The following is a 20,002-nucleotide window of genomic DNA, read 5'->3' on the forward strand; positions in this document are numbered from 1 at the left end:
ATGTGGGACCCTTTCACTCCTAAAGCTGGAGTCCTGAAATAGGAGGATTTCCTATTTTCAGGAGACAGTTCAGACAAAATGATGCTGTCTGTTATATTGTGTCCATTTCAGTGGTGAGAGACATTTATTTTTCCTTTGTTTCTCATTTTACTGATTGTGTAGCTTCAGGGTTGTTTTATTTTATTTTTTGTTATTTATTTTTTACATCAGTGTGGTTTAGTACCAATTTCATTAAGGTTTTTTTTTTCCATTGTCTTTACAATAATTGTGAACCTTTTATTGTAGGACTTGTATTAATAAAGAAAAGATTCTGAAACTTCTGTGTTGAAAGTTATGTTGGTCTTCATATAATCTGAGCAACACAATAATACTAAAATCAACCAGACCCTGAAAATGCAACGACTACAGTTGTAAGATTTGGCTGCAGGATGATTAAATAGTGTAATGTGTGTAAAATGAAGGAAATGCTGTAAACCACACCCACTTCTCACATTGTGGACAGCAGTTTAATCTTATTCTGGTAGTTAGCCTGCTGTGGAGCAGGTTAGCTGCAGAGGATAAATCACCATGGTGACTTGCCCGGGATAAACTTGGTCAGCTTTTGTGCAATCGACTTGAGGCTAACTTCATCCAGGATAACTTCAAGATCGCCACAGGATAACAAGAGTTTGCCGGCTTAATCCCTGATCCTGGTTTTGTGCAATACCCCCCAGAACTGCAAAGAAAGATTATTTATGTAAATTATTGGATAACAATAAAGATAACATAAGAGAAGTATGGAAAATACTGAACAATGTAATACATAAATCCAAAGGAAAGGTATGTTACCCCAAGCATTTCACTGTGGAAGGAAAAGAAAATGACAATATGATGGATGTGGCCAATTGTTTTAACAATATTGTTTGTCAATATCGGAAATGACCTAGCTGAAAAGATTCCAGATGTGGGGAGAGACAGGCAATCATAATATTATTGATCAAAATCTAAGTTCTATTTCATCCCTACTGACCGCCAGAGGCGGTGCTTCAAGCACTGGAATGTTCCCTTCGCGCATGCGTAGTTCGAGTATGTATACCAACAAAGTCACTCGTGACCCCTGGGTCAAACTTGGCTGTGGAAACGTCGCTGTTTATGCTAACATATGATGCACGTTTATGCTTGTTGAACAGGTGGAACTTATTTCCTCCACAACGGAGGTTATGTATGTTGACTTTCAACTTATGAAGGTTTTAATACACTTAGCTTACACTGATGCTAATCGTCATCTCCACGCCCCTCTCCTCTCTCTGCTGCCGCTGCGCTGCTCACGCTCCGTGCCCCCCCCCCCCCCCCATGCCGCTGTGTGTGCAGAGCAGCCCCTCCCCTCGGTGATCAGAGAGACTGAGAGCAGCAGGTGAGGGAAGGAGCCGTTCACTCTGCCGGAAAAAAAAAAAAAAAAAAACAGCCATCGGCCACTATCGGGACCATTTGCGTTAATTCCGATAGTTTGTAAAACGTCCTATCAGGCCGACTGTCACGGATGCAGGTGGAAGGACCCCCGCGCAGGCAGCACTGGCAGAGTTGAGCTGGTTTATTGCAGGTACACAGGGCATGCTGAGCTGAGGTGCAGGCAGGGACACAGAAGCACGCAGACAAACTCACAAGGAGCCAGCACGACGCACCAGGGGAGCAGGACTCAAGTAGAGGGCAGAACAGGTGATACCCATTAGGGCAGTAATGAGGCAGGCAGGCCAACATGAGGGCAGACAGAAAACAGGAAGACAGGACAACTCTACAGCTCCTTTATAGTGACTCTACAGCTCCTCTACACTGATGTAGCTGGGTGGAGAATCAGACCCTCATGTTCGCCACCAGGCTCTGTATATTCAGGAATGACATTAAACAGAAACAGGAAGTGGAAGAAGCTTCACCCACCATGAGGAGAAACCATTGTTGGACCTTACCTGTGGGTGTTGATGATAATCAGACGAGTTTGAGTGATGTTTTTAGTGCATCCTGAGTTTGCTGGAAGTTGGGTTGTAACATTTCATTTGTCCCTGCATTAAATGTGAAATGTTTCTGATATATTACTGTAATACAGACAATACAGTATTACTGTATCTTCTTTATCACAGTGTCCCATGCGGACTGGGACTGATCTACCTTTGTTTCTTTTCTTTGTTCCCTTTTATTGTTCGATTTTTATTGTGCTTACACTGTTCCTGTGGAAGGAGATGTGTGCTGAAGAGATTTGTCATTCTGTTGATGGAGATACCCCCCTGTGAATTAGATTGGCTCTAATCAGAGAAAACAGACAAAGAAACTGTGAAACAAACCACTCTGTAACTTCAAATTTCTTTGATGCTGCTCACAGTGACTCTTCAGCTGTTCTGTTGTGACTGTTCAGCTCTTTAAATCCTCTCGCTCCTCCGTTGTTACTGTACAGCTTCTATAGTGACTCTACAGCTCCTTGAAAGGAACTATACGGTTTTCCAACTCCTGTAAAGTTTCTCTGTAGTGACTTCCAGCTCCTACCCCTTAACACAATGAAATAGATAAAATGATTTAAATGTCCCAATGCCGCCCCTCCCCCCCAAAAAATCCCAGTAGGTTAAGCAGCTAAATATTTTATAAAATTCCATTCTAAATTAAGTTTAAAAAAAAAAGAAAAAACAAAAAAACAAAACACTCAATCCAAAACCACTATGGTCCAGTTAGGTCTGTTATTCTGGCAATGTGTTGACACACCTCATAATTTCAACTCATTTCAGTATGCATATGGCCTCAGAATTTTATTCATGTGTATTATCTCTTGTCCAAACATCATGCAATCACACACACACACAGCACAGGTTACCATGGTGACAGTGATGGTGACCCTGTAGAATGGGAACGAGTCTCAGTTTGCAGACGGCTCATTTTCCCTGGAAACAGCGGGTGCAGGAATGTGCAACAGTACAATCAGAATCACACACACACACACACACACACACACACACACACACACACACACAAATTCTCTAAAGTTCATTCTTGTGTCTGATCTTTAAGTTCAAAATGTTATACTGCATCAGTTCAGAGCAGTTATTTTCTTGATGAAATTGCTTAATTTTGATTATTTAATAATTGTATTTCAATAAACTGAATTTATAGACTTAAAAAAACAAAACAAGTTATCTTTTGTCTTTTTTAATGAGTATCTTAATAACATTGTTGAAGCTAATAAAGTCTCCTTTGAAAGAAGGTTTGATGGCTTCATAAAAAAGGAAACACAACACTTGAAGAGTTGATTTAGTTTGCACACAGTTTAATCTGGTCACAGGAAAACTGATGTGTCTGTCCTACACTGAGAGCAGGCAAAGGGTTAAACAGGAGTTTCTTCATGCAGTGGAGCCATGGGCACACTTTGTCATCTTTGATTGATCAGTCTGGTTAATTAATGACTGAATGAAAAGGTCTGTGTGGCGGCAGGCACCAGCCAAGCCAGGGGGCGGGAGGGTTTCTGTTTCCTAGCACTGAGGGGTCAGGGAAGAGACATGAGGGAGGACTCCTCTGAACTTCCTGGGACCAGCAACACCTCCCAGTCCGACTCATTGGAATGAGTCGGACTCATGAGCTGGAGCTCACCTTGGCAAACAAAAGGCCTGTCTGAGGTAAGGCCTAGCTATGTTTTCAAAGATCAAGGAAGATTGGGGAAGGTTTCAGAAAGTATAACAATGTCTGGGAGGGTTTGGAGGTGTTTCAGAAATTTGGGGTGAGTTTGGAGAGGTTTAAGAGTGCTTAGGAGATGTAAGGCAATGTCCAGATGGAAGCTTTAATGGTCATTTTGGGATATTCTGGGAGGAAGGTGTAAAGAGGTCTAGGGATAGTGTTTGAGCCAGCTTGGAAAGGTTTGGAGAGATTTAGAGATGTCTGGAATGGTTTGAGGGGGTTCCAGGATGTTAAGAAAGGTTTGAGAGGTGTTGACATTGAAAAGGGTTGAGGAGGACTGAGAGTGTTGGGAACGTTTGGGGATGTTTAGAAAGGTTTGAGGTTTAGGGCTGTTTGGAAAGGTTTGAAGAGGTTTGAGACTGTTGGAAAGGTTTGAGTCTGGTAAGCTTTTAGAAGGTCTGAGAAGGTTGAGAGCTATCTGGAAAGGTCTTGGACTGTTTGAGAAGGTATGGTTATGCTTGGAAAGTGTTTAGAAAGTTTGAGACTGTTTGGGAAAGGTTTAGACGGTCTGAGGTTTCAAGGTTTGAGAAGGCCTGAAGGTTTGCAGATATTTTGGAAGGTTTGGAAGGTTTGAGGAAGGTTGAGACTGAGAAGGTTTGAGGAGCCGTGGAAACACTTGAGGAGGTTTTGTCTTCTGGTGGATCAGTTCTGAGAGCAGTACTTCCAGAAGCACACTGTGGAAGAAAGAAAACAACATGACTTTGGGAGTTGAAATATACAGTTTTTTTTCTTCAGAATTCACTAAAATCTTACTTTCATTACAGAGTGAAGAAACATCTCTGGGATGATGTGATTATTATTATTAATATCTTCCAAGGAATTCAACATTTCTGCAATAAAATGTAAGCTGCATGATTTCACCGCTATTATAATTGAGGTCTTCTGGCAAACCGTCCGGCGCCTTAGGAGGGGAAAGCAGGTCTCCGCCAACACTGTTTACAGTGGAGGTGGGGAGCTGCTGACCTCAACTGGGGATATTGTTGGACGGTGGAAGGAATACTTCGAGGACCTCCTCAATCCCGTCGCCACGTCTTCCGTGGAGGAAGAGGTCTCAGAGGCTGAGGTCTTAGAGGTGGACTCGTCCATCACCCAAGCTGAAGTCGCCGAGGTGGTTGGTAAGCTCCTCGGTGGCAAGGCACCGGGGGTGGACGAGATTCGCCCTGAATATCTTAAGTCTCTGGATGTGCAGGGACTGTCTTGGTTGACACGTCTCTGCAACATCACGTGGCGGGCCTCTGGATTGGTTCCCCTGTTTAAAAAGGGGGACCGGAGGGTGTGCTCCAACTATAGGGGGATCACACTCCTCAGCCTCCCTGGAAAAGTCTATTCCAGGGTACTGGAGAGGAGGATTCGACCAATAGCCGAACCTCGGATTCAGGAGGAACAATGCGGTTTTCGTCCTGGTCGTGGAACAGTGGACCAGCTCTATACCCTCCATAGGGTGCTCGAGGGCTCATGGGAGTTCGCCCAACCAGTCCACATGTGTTTTGTGGACTTGGAGAAGGCGTTCGACCGCGTCCCTCGTGGTGTCTTGTGGGGGGTGCTCCGGGAATACGGAGTCCAGGGCCCCTTGTTAAGGGCCGTCCAGTCTCTGTATGACCGGAGTAAGAGTCTGGTCCACATTGCCGGCAGTAAGTCGGACCTGTTCCCGGTGCATGTTGGACTTCGGCAGGGCTGCCCTTTGTCACCGATTCTGTTTATAATCTTTATGGACAGAATTTCTAGGTGCAGCCAGGGGCCGGAGGGGGTCCGGTTCGGGAACCACAGGATTTCATTTCTGCTTTTTGCAGATGATGTTGTCCTGTTGGCTTCATCGAACCCGGACCTACAGCATGCACTGGGGCGGTTTGCAGCCGGGTGTGAAGCGACAGGGATGAGGACCAGCACCTCCAAATCCGAGGCCATGGTCCTCGACCGGAAGAAGGTGGCTTGCCCTCTCCAGGTCGGTGGAGAGACCCTGGCCCAAGTGGAGGAGTTTAAGTATCTTGGGGTCTTGTTCATGAGTGAGGGACAGATGGAGCGTGAGATTGACAGGCGGATCGGTGCAGCGGCCGCAGTGATGCGGTCGTTGTATCGGCCCGTTGTGGTGAAGAGGGAGCTGAGCCGAAAGGCGAAGCTCTCGATTTACCGGTCAATCTACGTTCCTACCCTCACCTATGGTCATGAACTTTGGGTCATGACCGAAAGGACAAGATCCCAGATACAAGCGGCTGAAATGAGCTTCCTCCGTAGGGTGGCTGGGCTCCCTTAGAGACAGGGGGAGGAGCTCAGTCACCAGGGAGGAGCTCGGAGTAGAGCCGCTTCTCCTCCACATCGAGAGGGGCCAGCTGAGGTGCCTCGGGCATCTGGTTAGGATGCCTCCTGGACGCCTTCCTCGGGAGGTGTTCCGGGCATGTCCCACTGGGAGGAGACCCCGGGGAAGACCTAGGACATGCTGGAGAGACTATGTCTCTCGGCTGGCCTGGGAACGCCTCGGGATCCTCCCAGAGGAGCTGGAGGAAGTGTCTGGGGACAGGAAAGTTTGGGCATCCCTGCTGAGACTGTTGCCCCCGCGACCCGGCCCCGGATAAGCGGAAGAAAATGGATGGATGGATGACAGTGTTACGTCACTGCAGATTGATAAAATATCAAACGCATTTGATATGGTCAAGACTGTTTTAAAAGAGTGCAGACCGCCACCTTAAACTTATGGATGGAGACGACGGGAGCACGCTGTGACTCCAGTAAGAATCCTAAAATGTACATACCTTCAGTTTTCAATCGGTGACTGTGAAAATGTTTTAATGTGAGCTGAGCTTCCCCTCCTTATGTCTGATTGCTGTTTCATCTGCACTGGAGTGAGTGGCTATCCTCTTCTGGGGCCTCCTAAAGACCGTCTACAGACCTCTGACAGACCACCGACAGATCTCTGATGAATCATCTGGAGACCTTCCTACAGACCATTTGCAGAACGAACAAGCCCACGAAACACTGAATGAAATCTGGTATTTGCTGATAATCAGTTGACAATAAATGCTTTATGGTCCAACATGTACAGGACAGCGCTTACGTTCCTTTAAAGTCTGTTCATCAATGATTTTACAGCGTTAAAAACAAGTTTTAAGTTTAACATCACAAATTAAAAAATATGGCTAGTTTTACAAACCAGAGCCCAAATTGTTCTTGTTTTTGTTTTTCATTGTTAAGAGCCTCTAAAAGTTGCTTTCAACCGGAATCATCCTAAAAGATTTGAGGCTTCAGTCTTCATGGTGCCTTTGTGTGAATGAGACTGGCAGTGACAGGAGGAAACATCACCTCTCTTATTGGTCTTCTTGGCGTGCGATGGGAGGGACTTCCTGGTGTTTGGGACTGTCAGGTCGGGGACGTCGGTGTCTGCGCTGACTTCCGATGTGGCGTTGTCTCCTCTCACTGGGGCATCGGTTGGGGGCTTTAACCAACAATGTAAAGAGACAGGTAAGGACCAGGCACAGGAACAATCTGGACATCCAAGTACACCTGTTAAAATCAGAGACACTACCTTTTTCTTTCTTCCAGACATTCTGTCTTGTGCTGAAAAAAAACAGAAGAGACTTGTTCATGTTCAGTTACATCACGAGAAGTTCACACGCCCTAAATAGAAGCATAATAAAACCCTGAAACCTTTTCTAAATAACTGACAGACATTATCAATATTTTCTGTGAAACCTGAAAAAGTTCTCAAAAAGGTCAAATTTTCTTCCTTTAAATTTCAAATTAAAAAATCTGCAATCTGATCCGTCAGTCTGCCCCAGGGCAGCTGTGGCTACAGCAGTAGCTTACCACCACCCAGTATGGTGTGAATGAATAATGCTATGTAAAGCGTCTTTGAGTGTCCTGAAAAGCGTTATATAAAACCAATGAATTATTATTATTATTATCATTATTATTAATTACAGTCAAATGTGAAAAAGTTTATTTTAGTACACTGCAGAGGGTCACTGTTTACTGGAACTCATCCGTTTCCTGCCCCTCAACCCCAAAATCCACACTCTCCACATAGTCCATGAAAGGACCCCAGAACTGTTAGAAAAGGAATGACTTCCTCTTCCTAATGGAAGTAATCTTCTCCATACATAGAGCTGTGGACATTTCATTGATCCTTTCAATGAATTCTGGTTTACTGGAACCTTTCTATGAGAGTGCTGTGATCTTTTTGCAAGAAGCAGACATAGATGGAGGGCAGTGACTATTTTTCCAGACACATGGGGCAGGACTGGGTTTAACACAGCCCACAGCAGCGGCGTCATTAGCTCTATCTGAGTTGGGCTTCAGCCCCCCTGAATTATTCTTAGACCCCAGCTAAAAAATGTGATGCGACTTTATTTAAAGAAAAAAATACAGTTATTGTGTTACAAATAAATCAAATACTCTATACAAATAAAAACCAGGTTTTAACATGATAGACCAGGGGTTGGTAAACTGTTTGGAACTGGTTGAAGTTTTACTGAAGCTACATATTAACTTCATAGCAGTAAAGTTACAACTATTACAGCTTTCAGGAACAGTATTAACACAGCTGTAATGAACCTAGTTTGTTGGAAAACCTTCACAAGTTAAACACTTATCGCCACTTCTTTAAATCTGTGACGTAAAAATGGATAAACATTGTAACAGTCATGAATTTATGTAACCGGGCTTATCACACACACCTCAGTCTGTCACATCTCTGACCTGATAAATCAGTGAGAATTGGTGAGCCTGTTTCTCACAGCACAGTTTCTGTATTCGTAGAGTGATGGATGACAAATAGACTCTTCCACTAAACCCTTAGGGCTGTTTCTGAAGCTGCAGCAGAATTCACCGTTCATGTTTTCAGGCTAATATATCCCTCCCTCTCTCCTGTTCAGCCTCTGAACTCTGGTTCTTGGTAATCAGTAGGGGTGTAACGGTACACAAAAGCCACGGTACGGTACGTACCTCGGTGTAAGGGTCACGGTTCGGTACATTTTTCGGTACAGTGGGGAAAAAGTAAAAAAAGCTCACAAATGTACCAGAACATTTTTCCCAAGCTTTCCCACGCGACACATTATTGGCCCAGTTTGCATGGTGTTTTTTCAATCCGATTGTAAACAATAGTATTAAACGCCAGTGTATTCATGTACAGCATACAAAGCATCCATGCGCACAAAGTCTCACGAGGAACTTGCAGGTCTTCCTCTCTGCAGCAGCAGTCCTCAGCGCCAAGCAGAGAGTTTTTATCTGCTGATATCTGCTCAAATAATGTCCCAAAATCTCCATGATACCTGCTGAAGGAGCGGCTGCTCCCCTGACCGCAGCACCGCCGTGCGGAGCAGCACGTCTCGGTGTGAGCTCTGCGCCGCATGCCGATGTTTCGAATTATCTGGTGCCCGTGTTAACTTGTGACCAATAATGACTGAAACATCTAGTCGTTCTGGCGAACGTCGGTTATCGACAGTTACAGTGAGTGTATACGTTTAAAGTCTTTTGTGAGTCTTACTTTAACAACTGCTGTAATCAGCATGTGTTTACACAGACCTCCGCTGTCATTCGTTAACACGGGAACCAGTTAATCCATAACACCAGCCGGCGATCGCTCGTATTCTGCTATAGAGCTCTTTATACAACTCGCTGTAGCGCGATTTGGTTCCATCTCGCCTCTCCAATGTTTTTTATGTCAGGGTTTTGTATTAAAAAAGTGTTTTTCCACCACCGTGGCGTTCTCTGCTGGTTTTCTGACTGTGCTGCTTCCCGTTTACTGGCACGTCACACGTCACTCCGTATGAGGGAACGCACGGAACAAATACTCTCCCGTTTAATCCGCTCCGCCACACACTGCAGCTCTCATTCCGCTTGTACTTTCTTCTTTGTTTGTTCATGTTTGGACCTGCTTGTTGTACTTCTTCTTCTTCTGTGATAATGGTGGTTGCCGGCAGCTTTTAGGCTCATTACCGCCATCTAAGGTTGGAATTTTTTTTTTTTTTTTACTCACTGGTGTATTCGTCGTGTGATTGTGTGTGCCGAACCGTGACCCCCGTACCGTGACGGTACGGGACGAATACAAATACCGTTACACTCCTAGTAATCAGGTTCTGCTTTAGCTCAGTGGCTTCATGGCTGAAGAGTCTCCACAAACTCTGGTCTTCTGTCTCTGCTCTAATGAAACCGGACTCCAGATAAAGCTCTCCGTTCTGCTGGTTTAGTACCAACCAGGAAGGCCACCAAATTGCCATCCCAAGATTTTTTTTTTTTTTTTTTTTTTGACAGGTTGTCCTGCGCCCCCTCCTGGGTGCATAGAAACACAGCAGTCATGGTGGTAAATCTTTAAGGTGGGGTACTTCATCATTCTTCAAATTCAGTGTGTTTCTAGACCAGACCGTGATGAGGGACCTTACATTTGCTCCAGACCACGTCCATTAAACGCTGCTGCTTGGATTAGTTTTATGTCATTCAGGGATATCGTTAAACAGTCATTAGTGGAATTTCTACTAACACCCACATCCTTGGGGCAACTTTTCCTCTGCTCCTAACTGTTAATGTCTTCTTTTATTGCAGATTATTTATCGAAAAAGAAGCACGTATTATCATTTAGTGTAGGAAAGCCCCATTAATAATTAAGTGCTGTTTCTTTATCTTAGGTTTTCTCATGTCACTGGCCCTTTAAGAGGAGTTTACCAGAGGTTTTTTTCGGCTGCACTTTAGAGCTGTGTGTTGCCTATGAACAGCTGCAGATGTGTTTCTCTCTCCTGTTACCCCAAAGACGTGTGTACATGACAGATCACCACAAAGCTTTAATAACTCCTGAAACTACTGTGACTCTCTAACCGGATGAGTCTACCGTAGTGTCTCCGGCTCCATTCTGGAGAGCACCAGCCCTCTCTTTCATTTCTGCTGTTTCTGGAGCATGGTGGGGGAGGGCTTACTGTCTCCTCCGTGAGGTGAGAGCAGCATCCACGGGGTAAGGCTATGTTGTCCAGCAGCTTTCAGTGCACCTCCTCTGAGGTGGTCATCCTCCTAACTGACCTCTGCCCCACTGATAGGCCTCAGTGGGGCAGAGGACTTGTTAAAAGTTAAAGATTCAAATTGTATTATTTCAGTGGAACACAATGAATTTTCTGAACATAAGGTGGTTGTATCAGTGTTGCACTTTTGAGTGTCTCAACTTTTAAATGTTGGATGGTTCAAATTCCCCATTTGCGTCTGTCATTGTGAAACAGTTTAAAATTAAAAGACCTGCCTCACTTGGGTTAAAAGATCTAGAAGAAACCATTTCTGTCCATTCTGTTGGTGATTTGGTGTACAAGTTCCAAGTTCACATTAGTTAAATAAATTTAATTAATTGACAACGCTGATCACATCATTTCTGAGCTTCTAATTAGCATTCAAAATCACCCATTTAATGCACAAAACTGATTTATTGTAAATCTTTCAACTGCAGGAGCATGTATTTTAATGTAAACAGTATCACAAATGTGGAATTTAAACCATCCATTTAAAAGTTGAGATGCTGAAGGGAAGGAAAGTCTGTTTATGATGACCAAAAACAATAATTAAATTAACTTCATTAAATTGACACAAAACATCAACATCAGTGCTCAGAAACATCAGTGCATTCCACTGAAATGTTACTATTTCAGAACAATCTAATCAGCTGAGACACCAGTAGCTCTCCCTCCCTCCCTTCGTCCAGCTGCTGGAACACACCCGTCTCTCCACACTGGAGCAGAGAGCTGCTCTTTTCACCTGAGAGCTGAGGACACAGTGAAAACAGCCGCTCACAGCCGACAGCAGTAAATTCACAACCTGATCTCTCAGAAATGCCTGAAATGAGCACACACTCTTAGTAGCAGACTCTGCGTCCTGTCACGCATTGTGTTGAAATGACATCAAAATAAAGCATCGTTAAACAAACTGAATTTGTTATACTGGAAGCAATAATGTTAATGTTAAAATAAAGGTTATGCGTTCAGTTTCTTTAAATGAGTCATTTTTGGTATACAGTGAATAAAATGGTCATGAAGGTGCAGATTTCTGGTATAAACACCAAATGATCCTGATTTCAGAGCTGATCAGCGCTCGACAAAAACAACACAAGACAGCCAGCGTGCTCCAGAGGAAGTCTTGAATCTTTACCGTGGGGCGTGGTGGTGGTCCGGGGGCTCAGCGTGCCGTTCTCAGCCCTGTGCAGCTCCTCCGGGGCTGAGAGAACCTTCAGCATCTTGTCTGCTTTATGAGAGGCCTGAGGCCTGGTCCTGGATCTGCTGAGCCGGGCTCCGTTCCTCAGGCTCCTCGTGGTGATCGTGTCGGTTGTCTTCGTGGCTGCTTCCAGGCCCGCCGCTCTGGTGCTCAGGAGCCACTGCTTCAGGTGCCGACTGGAAGTCAGGGCCGATGGCTGGACTGGGACGGCAGAAGAACAAGTCAGACAGGAAGGGGGGTCCTGTGGCGTCTCAAAGCCTTCAAGAAGACAACATGAACAACAGGAGAGACATTGCAGCACACAGGGACAAAGCCGTGCAGCTGTCAGCATCAGCGGGGATATCAGGATATCAGACGTCCTGAGCAGAGACTGGCTGAATTAAGGATCCAGATGAAAAGTCTGTTTTCATGTCTGTCTGCGCTTGTTTTCACTTTTTCAAGTTGTCTTTATTTTTTTAAGTTGTTCCCATTTTCAAAGAGCTAAAACAGCTGAAAATACTCAAAAAAGGTCAACCTTGCTTTGCTAATCTCACAAACTTGAGACATTTTATGAGACATACAGTATTCTTCATTTGTTTATTTTATATTGTTCATTATAAAAGTGTTATTAAAAAAATGCCACTGTTGAATGCAAAAAAAAAAAAAAAATAATTCTAAGGAAACATTAATGTCAGAATCTATAAGAAGGAATTTTGAACATTCTTTCAGCTTGATGAACAACAATGCAGCTAAGCTGAGATTTCCTTGTTGCTGGGGTGTTTTCCACCAACGCACCTGAAGCTGGAAGGAGGCTGACTTTGCATCATGGACTGACCAAGTATTTTTTCTTTTTTTCCACAGATTGAGTCGCTGTCAAACATAGTTACAAACTTAATGCCACAAACAAACTTAAAATACAGCAATTCCACTGAAAATAGATGGGATGTCCGCCATGTTTTTCATTGGAACAGGCAGAGAGACAGCGGTCATGTGACCTGGAGATATGTCCATAGGAAAGACTGGGATGATCAAACACAGCAATGGAACACATTTCTCGGGATTTTGACGTGACTACAATATCTGCTGTGGACCAACATAGACAGTCCGTGTTTACATGGGACTTTATATTCTTCTAGAAATCCAAATAAAGCCTAATTCTCCTTTAAAATCACCATGGCAACGGCTGTAAACTTTATTCAGAATGAAGTTTAAATCCAGATAGACCGGCGGGTTTACTCTCCTTTGGAAATCGTTTGTGGCATTATGTTTGTCACTAATACGCTAATTAGGCGACTTTGTTCTGGTTGTTCTGCTTCGTTGTGATGACGCAATATTCCAAGTACCTGCAGTCTGCATTTCCACTTGTTTGGGGACAATTTATTTAATGGCAGTTTTAGAAGAATTGGACATAATGAAATGAGCAGATCGACGGGTGTTTAACAACACGGACATTTTCAAAGCTGCAGCATCGACTTGATCCAGAAAGAAAGACGAGAAAAATGCTGTTTACTTCCTGGAGACGTCACGACATCACAGCTGTCCAGTCCAATCAGAATGCTTCACAGACCCCGTCAGAGAGGATTTAATCCGTTTATCCCATGTAAACGTGACGTTCATTAAAGGTATACTGGAGGATCCTTAGAACCAATCAGAATTGTATGGTTCCAACTCGTGATTGGGCAGTCATAATGCCAATCAATGTGGGAACGCGTTTGCGTGATGACGTATCATGTCGAGCCGCCGCCTCTGTGTGCGCTTGTTTCGAGCCGTGCATTGTTTAGGAAGTGACATGCAGCGGGAGCGACCATTGCAGAAGCAGAAGCCGCAGAAGCTAATTCCCCCCGCGAACACCTCCGAACAGGGCCACCGGGAGGTTCGGGAGGTTTCCCGAACGGCCGGTGTGTTCCGGGCCGGCAGTCTGCGCCCGCTCTCCCGGTATATTACATATTTGCTCCCAGTCTGCGAGTCGAAGCACGAGCAGCCCCCCCCCTCCCCCGCTCTTCATATTATCAGATAAAACGGGTCTCCAAACGAAGCTCCTGGAGGACAGAAGAAGGGCCATAGAAAAGAAGGCAAAACGCGTGTTTTACTGGGAGATTCCTTTACGAGGTGGCGGACATTCAAAGCACAAAAGGGGTTTAGGACTGATCAGGATGTGGGGAAGTTTCTGCTGGACAGGTAACCTGCTGATTATCCCATTCAAATGTGTTTCTGTTGCATAAACAGACACTGCTTTACGGATCGTATTCTTATGTATGATTGGAAGAAGAGTCGACATGATTACAAATGTGTTTCAATCCTATGCGGAAAGACGGTGCTCCAGTGCGCGGATGTAAACAAACTGACATGCGGCTGACGTGCGCGCTCCCACAGTCCTCATGCGGAGGGAGCCGCGCATGCGCAGTGCTCCAAAAATAGCAAATAGGCCATGTTGTACGAAATCTGCGGAGAATCCTCCAATATACCTTTAATATTACTTCATTAAAAGTAAACCAATTCTGAATTAAGAACGGCGTGTTTGGAGTGAAATTCAGCTGCATAGAAAGTCATGACAACGGGTCTTTACAGTGAGATAGTCACCAAGTGAGAACAGGGCTGCAGGATGTGCAAGCTCCTGCAATTTTCACAAGTTCCCACAACTTTGCCAATTCCTGCACACGAATAACATTGAATACATATCCTGCACATTCCATCACATTTTTTTAAGAAAACATGCAACATTATGAAAGATTTTTTTGCCTGCATCAACTGCAGAAACACTCGGTATTTTTCTGGAAGTACTGGACAGTACTTGAATTGGCTTTCAAGCATGACCTGGTTTATAAAGAGGTACAAAAACAGTGTTCACAAATTACTGGGAGGAGGACTGCCTTTGACACAGGTGTATCATTGATTACCTACCTCTAGTTCCTCTTTTGTTGAATAGATATGTAAATATGGGCTGAGGGTCTTGAGCAACTGCCTGCCCATTTGTAGAAGAGGTAGGAGTATAAAAGTGTATGTTTCATCCCCATCCTTGAATGCTGGGTCATTATTTTTTTAATTTGTTGTGTGTATTTTGCTAGGAATATTTTGATTCACGTCCAAATTCCCAAATTAAAAACACTGTCATTCACTCATTCATGCAGAAGTCATACAGAAGTCTGGCAAGCACCACAGCACAGGGAGGGGTCGTCTTGTTAGAAATGGATGGTAATGAGATTGTCTTTGTCCTCTGCTTTTCTTCTTTTTCGTGTCCTCTTACCTCCTCTGAGTCTTGACGCTGCCGGTGTCCTCCTGTTTACAGGAGTTTGTCTTTCTGTCATCTTCTACTGCTCACAGTCAGTTCTTATTGGGACACATCAGTAAATCTAATGAAGGACACAGATAATGTCTCTCTGGTCTGGAATGTACTGGTAAGGTCTAAAGATTAAATGGAAACCTGTGTGTCACTGTGGCATGAGGGATCTCATGGGATGTTTCTAGCTGAAAATCTTCATTTGTGAGTTTGGTTTGCAGGAAACTGAAGGAACGAAGTCTTCTAGATGTCATGCTTTAAAGTGGACACAATGAATACTTACTGCAGGTGTCTCTCCGGCTGCCGTCTCTGCCAGAAACACCTGATGAAAGGCTCATTATTGGCCGTTGTTTGTACCAGCTTGACGAAGACGTCATCATTAGATTCAGAAGCGAGGACATGAGGGGTGGTGGCCCTCGGGTCGGACACCCCTGACTTTATGTTTACTGTAACAACACTACATCTGTCTCCGCTGGTAGTCTGATCCCTCATCCCACCAAATTCCTCTGTCAAAGTGTCCCAAATAAACCATAGAATGCTCCCAAATATTGGTCCATGCATGAACATGAATATTAATGCAAACACGACTAAAGCGTTGTCTTCACTTCGAAGATGTTTCTGGAGTGAGAAGTTCTTTACCTTTCTCAGTGTTTGCTGACTCAGTTTGTATCCACAGAATAACCAGCATCACTCCAATGGCCTCCGTGCTCAACAGGACTGTTTTCCAAAGCATTGTGCTCACAGTTTTGAAGAAGATGAAGTGGTCGAGGTCAGAAGTCAGAATCCACAGCTCGATTTTCCTCCAAAATGTTTTTTCCTCCTGGTGAACTGGTCCATGAGATCGATCAGATCGTTTTGACTGAAGCAAAGTTTTGAACGACAGCTGAAGAAAATTCTAGGTTGGTCAACTGGAAATCAATGAGATGGCAGTTTATTATTCCTCAATACTTTTGAAATTCTCAAATTTGATCTTCTCTGTTATTCTACCAGACATCGGTATTCGTCTACTTGAGCTCTATCTTATTAACAGAAAACATTGCGTCGGTAAGTCTCTCTGGCTGAGCTCTATCCATGCGCTTCATGCAGAAAGCTTGTCAAGGCTGAGTCCTTTTTTCAAATATGCTTCACCATTTATAAACCTGACTTTTCCACCAAATGCTTGAGGGATTGCTTAGCGGCGACCAATCGTCAACCCGCATGCCTGCCTTCCTCCGCCTCTTCCTTCTCATTGGATCTTTGACATTTGGTGAATTGGTGGCAGTCTTTGTTTATTTAGTGTCAAAGCTAACTTTTTGTGAATGTGGTGTGTGTGTTTGAGCTTGTATTTCTTCTCTTGGGTCTGTGTGGAATGGCTGTATAAGCCTTGATAAGGTACTTCTTAATATGTTTGCACAGGGACCACAAAAAGAGAAAGGCCCTCTGACGCAAGAGGGCCTGGAGCCGCATGGACTGGACACACACACACACACACACACACACACACACACACACACACATACTGAAATGTGATGCACATCAAAGGGCACAGACAGACTGAGAAATGGGAGGACTGGGGACTCGGAGGGTTTCTGCCTGGTCTTTCTAATGCCTGCTTTCCACAGAGTGACGAAGGAGCTCACCAATAGCACTCATGTAAGTCCACTACCTGTGTTCTTCCAAAAACGGAATGAATAAAGTGTTACTTCTGATCCTGTCAAAACATATGTTTTTTTTTTTGTTTGTTTGTTTTTGCAGAATTTACATAGTTTATTGCAATTAATCACATTTTGAATTGCATGTTTTACTTTGCTTTTCAAGGCAGTTTAAAGCCCATATTCCGTGTGTTTACATGGAATTTTTATTCCTCTATAAATCCAAATGAAGCCTAATTCCTCTTTAAAATGACCATGTAAACGCCTGAAAACTATTTTCAGAATTAAGTTTGAATCTGAATAGACCGGCCAGTTTGTTCTCCTTTGGAAGCAGAATTATATGCTCACAGCCCGCAGATCAACTTGTACGGAGACAAGTTATTTAACGGCAGTTTTAGAAGAATTGGATGTAATGTACCTGAGGTTCACTCAATAGAGTTATACTGAAAGCACCAAATAAGTCACCACTGCAACAAGAGGAACTATTGTTTGTGATTGTGTGAGGCCATTGATGCCGGACTAAATGTGTCACCTCTGGCACCGGAGTTGAAGAGTAAAAAGTTAAACACCCGTTGGGTTGAAACAGGACAAGTCTGGTGTTTTGCTATAAGTAAGGAGCAGACTTTAACGTGGTGGCAGTGACAGAGGATTTGGTCTGGGTCTAAGGATCGGAGCAGGACGTTTTCCTGTGAGTGCTGGCGGATGTTAGCATTAGCGGCTAATGTGAGGCTGCCGTGCATCATGGGTGGATTACAGCCACCACAAACATCGTGCCTGGTCTCTGGAAATCTTTCCAAAGCGTGGGAGTCTTGGAGCGAGGAGCTGGAGCTTGATGTGGATCTGGCGATGGCTGATGTAGATAACAAGCAGAAGGCAAAGCTGTTGAGCTAGCTTGTCGGTGAGAGCAGCAGACAGCTACTGGACTCACTGATAGGCGATACAGCTAAAAGTGCATCCAAAAGGACAGGATTGTGTGTGGAAGCAACAACGTAGGCATGAGAGAGAGAGACTTCTCTGAGAAAAAACCTCACACTGGACTCATGATTTCTACTGCGCGGAGCAGCAGTGCTCTCACGAGAACACATGAAAGCCATTTCAGAGCCTATGGTAGATGCCTAAGGCCCAAGGACAAATTAACAACTTGGAAGATTGCAAGTTTCATGGGAAAATGCACGTGAAGAGTAAACAAAAATTCCCAGCTTTCAGACAGAAGTGTAGCAAGTGTGATAGAGAGAACCACTTTGCAAACAAAGGCTAAGCAAAGATGGACCACAGAAAGAAAATACATGTGAACAGAATGACAGAACAGAATCTGAGCTGCATCACAGACATGGAGAAAGAAGTGGATACAGGGATGCAGGAGATTTGAATGAGACTGACCATTGAAAACACACACAGCTTCTCTATACTGGCAGCTTCTGGGCAAGAGACGGTGAGATTCTAAATCGACTGTGGTGCAAGTTGCAGTGTCATCCCAATAAACCTGCTGAATCCAGACGAACGAATTACAACATATGAAGGGTGTGTTGGTGATGTATAACAAAAGCAAACTGAAACCACTGGGGGAGTGTAAAGTAAAGATCAGAAATCTCAAGCTCTGTCAGCTGGAGTTCCAGGTGGTGAAAAGAGACTGAGCAGGGCCACTGTTGGGGAGAAAGGCCAGTGAGGCCATGAGACTGATAAAGGTGCACTATGAGAGCACTGTGGACATTGACAGTATGGCCACATCTGAAAAGCCAACAACAGTCCTGTCCCAGTGGACATGGGAAAATTTCAAACAGAATATGCTGATGTGTTCACTGGTGACGGCTGCCTTGAAGGGAAATACAAAATGGAGTTGGACAACAAAGTGAAACAGTGCAGTTGCCATGATGAAGCCACTGAAGGCAGAGCTTCAGGAACTGCAGCACAGAGGAATTACCACACCTGTGGAATGCAGTACCGATTGGATCAGAGAAATGGTGGAGGTACGGAAACAGAATGGGAAGCCAAGGGTCTGTATTGATCCCAAGCCCTTATTAAACAAGGCTTTAAAGCATAGCCACTTCCCACTACCACCCAAAGAGTGCATTCTTCCAGACTGGGAGAATTGATGAAGGATTAGTTATTGAAGCTTGCCGTCTATGAGCAGATGAAGAAAAGAAGAGTCCGGTCTCCTGGTTCAACAGAATTCACCACTTCACTCGTCCTCATTCAATTATTGGTGATCAATTAATCTCTTGTCTGTGCATAAATAAATAGAAATAAGCCCATTTTTGTTCTGCAAAAGCTGTAAAAGGTTGTTGGATGGTAAACAAGAGAGCTGCAGATTTGATAGTAAGAGTTTCATCAGTTTATCTATTGTTCTTTTATTATGAAATATTTCATTTTTCCTCTATTTATCCAGTACTATCCCCCCTCCAAAAAAGGAAAAAATCAAACAGAAACAAAAACTTAATATTAATAATTGTTGTCTAAATTATTTTTCAGGGTATGTGGAGGAGCCACACTATTTAAAATAACCAACAGATACGCGCTGTTCCACTAATATTAATTTATAATCATTTACTGTGTTTGTGATATTTTTCAAATGAATTCTGCCAAATTAAAAACTCCTTTCTGCTTTTATGCACATTCCAGTCTATAAATAATATAAATGTAATTTTTACATTGTTAAAAAAAATGATTTCTAAAATATTTGAATTTCACTGTGATTTTTTGCTCCTGCTCTGACCATCAAATCATCAGGAATCAAGACGCCTCATGTTTCATTGATCTGTCTCTAGATCCAGTCTCATGCTGAAGGAGAAGCTCTGTAACAGTCAAGGCATTGAAAATGATTTTATCAAGATAAAATCATTTGTGCAGATGCAGCTAATGCACCACCGCCAGATACATCCACTGACTGACTCCACCTCCAGCTCCTGCTCAGCAGCAGTGTAGAATGAGGAGGGACCAGAGAGTGGAGGGCCCAGCAGCCTCCAGGACCAGAGAGGGACAGTCAGGAGGAAGCCAGGGACCTGGCAACCCTGCTGGTGCAGGAAGATGGCGCCCATGACGGCCGCCTTGGTGTTTCGCTGCGCTTTGTTTTGTTTGTTTCTGTGCGTCAAATGTGTGTCGGCGTGCTCTTACACTCATGAAGAGCTTCTGAACATCAGATCTATCACACCCTCGGATCTACTTCCAGGTTTTTTAGCTTCTGCTGCTGATCTGGTCTACATACTAACCAAAAAAGTGAGACGACAGAGAAGAGGAAGACGTGCAGGTGCCCCGT

This window comes from Salarias fasciatus, unplaced genomic scaffold (assembly GCF_902148845.1).
Source record: "Salarias fasciatus unplaced genomic scaffold, fSalaFa1.1, whole genome shotgun sequence".
NCBI classification, from domain to species: Eukaryota; Metazoa; Chordata; class Actinopteri; order Blenniiformes; family Blenniidae; genus Salarias; species Salarias fasciatus.